Source organism: Phyllobates terribilis, unplaced genomic scaffold (genome assembly GCF_046119375.1).
Source record: "Phyllobates terribilis strain yellow unplaced genomic scaffold, ASM4611937v1 Scaffold_2441__1_contigs__length_131177, whole genome shotgun sequence".
Lineage (NCBI taxonomy): Eukaryota > Metazoa > Chordata > Amphibia > Anura > Dendrobatidae > Phyllobates > Phyllobates terribilis.
In genome coordinates this window covers 7,501-12,500 of record NW_027365199.1, presented here as the reverse complement: position 1 = coordinate 12,500, position 5,000 = coordinate 7,501, and positions in this window count along the sequence as shown.

The following is a 5,000-nucleotide window of genomic DNA, read 5'->3' as shown; positions in this document are numbered from 1 at the left end:
GGGATGCCCGAGCGGCTTTTCTTCCCAGGGCTGCTCCCCGCCCAGGGCGGGAGCGCAGGGGGATCCCAGGTCGGCCTTTCACCGTACTCCCTACCTCTTGGCCCTCGTTCCTTCTCCCGTTCTCCATCTAACCCCTTGGCTCTGGGGTTTCCGCTCTCCCTCTCTCGCTCTCTCTCCTGCTCCCTGGCCGAGCCGCCTGGGAGGACGAGGGTCGAGGGGGAAGGCAACGGTCGGGCTGGGGCACACCGCACGGTGAGAACCCCCTTCGCCTGCCTCCACACCTCTGTCGTCCTCCCCACTGACGTAGGGGCTCGGGAAAAGACTGGAAATCGCGAAGCTCGGCAGTGGCGCGGAGAGGCCACCCACCGCCGCCGCTGTCGCCACCGCCGCGGAGGCCGCCCTTTCGGACACGAGGGGCAGCGCGAGCCTCCGCTGGCCGGGTACGCATCTGGAAGAAAAGGGCCGCCCTCGGAGAAGATCGCTGTGCTTCCCCGCACAGGGAGCGATTCGGACGACGGGCCCCCACGCCTGGCTGGGTGGGCGCCCCGCCGTTCGCCCGTACGGGTCGTCGGACCACTGCCTTCGCTCGGTTCGGGTCAAACTCCCCACGGCTCGGCCACCTCCGCAGACGGGAGGCGAGGCCGGCATGCGCGCCCAAAGATAGGTGTCGGAAGCCCGGGGGTAGAGGAGGAAGGGGACCGCTCACCTTAAGCCAGCGCGGGCTCCAAAGCCCGGGCCGAGCGAGCGGCGCCACCTCCCCACCCGGGAGCGCTGCGCCAGATCGATCGGAGGAAGAGCAGGGGTGCATGTAGGGACTTGCCCAAGTACGGAGGCTGCAAACCCCTGTCGTCGGGAGATACGTGCCCACGAGTCCTGGAAGCGCGACTCGGGTACAGGCGCCCTTGCGGGGGGGTACTGGATGTGGAACAGCACTGGGGTCGAAGCCACAAAAGCATCCGCCCTCATGGAGCCTCTCCTCGGCCTAAAAATCCAGATTTTAGCCTTGACGGCGCCCCCATGTGGAGAACCAGGGCCCGCGGGGGGGTCTGGCCAGGCTCACTTCAACCCAGGAACACCTCTCTGACTTGGGATAGGCGACCGGCAAAAGTCCCCCCACGCAGCTGCGGAAGCCTGGGTTCAGCCAAGGTGCAGACCTCCAGCCGAACAGGGACTCATAGCCAAAACGCATACCCAGGCCTACGGAGGTGAAAACCAGCTTAAATGAGTCGAAATGTGTCGGGGCTGAGAGGTACCTCTCTCTCATATATTCTGCCGGTGGTGTGCAAAACTGGGTCTTTGCATGGAGTGTCACCCTATACCCACTTTAGGGACGCATGCAAAAAAGTGCCCGATCGCCTGGAACTGTCAGGCGGATTCGGCTCCCTGGAATTTCCTCATTCTGGTTCTTTTTCACTTTTTGTCTCTTTTGCGACATCTAGTGGGCAGGCTGCATTACTGCAACCGGGGACACCTCAAAACGCTTGGAACTGGGGAGCGGGCTCAATTTACAAACGTTTTGCGGGTCCTGGAAGTCAAAATTGTGACTTCTGAAAACGACTAAGTATCAAGGACTCATCGCGCGAATCGCTCTGGAACTGAAATCGGATGCGCGCACTGACATGCTCCCCTCTCTGGAAGTCTGACACAAGTTGAAAAATTTTCTAAGTCCCCAAAAATTTTTTTTTTCAACTTTTTTTCAATTTTCCCCCTGTGGGATATATATTTTACCCACACTTTTGGAGCCCTCCTGGGATGCCCTCTAACATACTAGAACCTCATTTTGTGGAAGTTTTCACAAAATTGTGAAATTTTCAAAAAGTCAGAAATTTTGCCAAAAACGACTAAGTATCAAGGACTCATCGCGCGAATCGCTCTGGAACTGAAATCGGATGCGCGCACTGACACGCTCCCCTGTCTGGAAGTCTGACAAAAGTTGAAAAATTTTCTAAGTCCCCAAAAATTTTTTTTTTCAACTTTTTTTCAATTTTCCCCCTGTGGGATATATATTTTACCCACACTTTTGGAGCCCTCCTGGGATGCCCTCTAACATACTAGAACCTCATTTTGTGGAAGTTTTCACAAAATTGTGAAATTTTCCAAAAAGTCAGAAATTTTGCAAAAACGACTAAGTATCAAGGACTCATCGCGCGAATCGCTCTGGAACTGAAATCGGATGCGCGCACTGACATGCTCCCCTCTCTGGAAGTCTGACACATGTGTGAAAATTTTCTAAGTCCCCAAAAATTTTTTTTTTCAACTTTTTTTCAATTTTCCCCCTGTGGGATATATATTTTACCCACACTTTTGGAGCCCTCCTGGGATGCCCTCTAACATACTAGAACCTCATTTTGTGGAAGTTTTCACAAAATTGTGAAATTTTCAAAAAGTCAGAAATTTTGCCAAAAACGACTAAGTATCAAGGACTCATCGCGCGAATCGCTCTGGAACTGAAATCGGATGCGCGCACTGACACGCTCCCCTGTCTGGAAGTCTGACAAAAGTTGAAAAATTTTCTAAGTCCCCAAAAATTTTTTTTTTCAACTTTTTTTCAATTTTCCCCCTGTGGGATATATATTTTACCCACACTTTTGGAGCCCTCCTGGGATGCCCTCTAACATACTAGAACCTCATTTTGTGGAAGTTTTCACAAAATTGTGAAATTTTCAAAAAGTCAGAAATTTTGCCAAAAACGACTAAGTATCAAGGACTCATCGCGCGAATCGCTCTGGAACTGAAATCGGATGCGCGCACTGACACGCTCCCCTGTCTGGAAGTCTGACAAAAGTTGAAAAATTTTCTAAGTCCCCAAAAATTTTTTTTTTCAACTTTTTTTCAATTTTCCCCCTGTGGGATATATATTTTACCCACACTTTTGGAGCCCTCCTGGGATGCCCTCTAACATACTAGAACCTCATTTTGTGGAAGTTTTCACAAAATTGTGAAATTTTCCAAAAAGTCAGAAATTTTGCAAAAACGACTAAGTATCAAGGACTCATCGCGCGAATCGCTCTGGAACTGAAATCGGATGCGCGCACTGACACGCTCCCCTGTCTGGAAGTCTGACAAAAGTTGAAAAATTTTCTAAGTCCCCAAAAATTTTTTTTTTCAACTTTTTTTCAATTTTCCCCCTGTGGGATATATATTTTACCCACACTTTTGGAGCCCTCCTGGGATGCCCTCTAACATACTAGAACCTCATTTTGTGGAAGTTTTCACAAAATTGTGAAATTTTCAAAAAGTCAGAAATTTTGCCAAAAACGACTAAGTATCAAGGACTCATCGCGCGAATCGCTCTGGAACTGAAATCGGATGCGCGCACTGACACGCTCCCCTGTCTGGAAGTCTGACAAAAGTTGAAAAATTTTCTAAGTCCCCAAAAATTTTTTTTTTCAACTTTTTTTCAATTTTCCCCCTGTGGGATATATATTTTACCCACACTTTTGGAGCCCTCCTGGGATGCCCTCTAACATACTAGAACCTCATTTTGTGGAAGTTTTCACAAAATTGTGAAATTTTCAAAAAGTCAGAAATTTTGCCAAAAACGACTAAGTATCAAGGACTCATCGCGCGAATCGCTCTGGAACTGAAATCGGATGCGCGCACTGACATGCTCCCCTCTCTGGAAGTCTGACACATGTGTGAAAATTTTCTAAGTCCCCAAAAATTTTTTTTTTCAACTTTTTTTCAATTTTCCCCCTGTGGGATATATATTTTACCCACACTTTTGGAGCCCTCCTGGGATGCCCTCTAACATACTAGAACCTCATTTTGTGGAAGTTTTCACAAAATTGTGAAATTTTCAAAAAGTCAGAAATTTTGCCAAAAACGACTAAGTATCAAGGACTCATCGCGCGAATCGCTCTGGAACTGAAATCGGATGCGCGCACTGACACGCTCCCCTGTCTGGAAGTCTGACAAAAGTTGAAAAATTTTCTAAGTCCCCAAAAATTTTTTTTTTCAACTTTTTTTCAATTTTCCCCCTGTGGGATATATATTTTACCCACACTTTTGGAGCCCTCCTGGGATGCCCTCTAACATACTAGAACCTCATTTTGTGGAAGTTTTCACAAAATTGTGAAATTTTCAAAAAGTCAGAAATTTTGCCAAAAACGACTAAGTATCAAGGACTCATCGCGCGAATCGCTCTGGAACTGAAATCGGATGCGCGCACTGACACGCTCCCCTGTCTGGAAGTCTGACAAAAGTTGAAAAATTTTCTAAGTCCCCAAAAATTTTTTTTTTCAACTTTTTTTCAATTTTCCCCCTGTGGGATATATATTTTACCCACACTTTTGGAGCCCTCCTGGGATGCCCTCTAACATACTAGAACCTCATTTTGTGGAAGTTTTCACAAAATTGTGAAATTTTCCAAAAAGTCAGAAATTTTTGCAAAAACGACTAAGTATCAAGGACTCATCGCGCGAATCGCTCTGGAACTGAAATCGGATGCGCGCACTGACACGCTCCCCTGTCTGGAAGTCTGACAAAAGTTGAAAAATTTTCTAAGTCCCCAAAAATTTTTTTTTTCAACTTTTTTTCAATTTTCCCCCTGTGGGATATATATTTTACCCACACTTTTGGAGCCCTCCTGGGATGCCCTCTAACATACTAGAACCTCATTTTGTGGAAGTTTTCACAAATTGTGAAATTTTCAAAAAGTCAGAAATTTTGCCAAAAACGACTAAGTATCAAGGACTCATCGCGCGAATCGCTCTGGAACTGAAATCGGATGCGCGCACTGACACGCTCCCCTGTCTGGAAGTCTGACAAAAGTTGAAAAATTTTCTAAGTCCCCAAAAATTTTTTTTTTCAACTTTTTTCAATTTTCCCCCTGTGGGATATATATTTTACCCACACTTTTGGAGCCCTCCTGGGATGCCCTCTAACATACTAGAACCTCATTTTGTGGAAGTTTTCACAAAATTGTGAAATTTTCCAAAAAGTCAGAAATTTGCAAAAACGACTAAGTATCAAGGACTCATCGCGCGAATCGCTCTGGA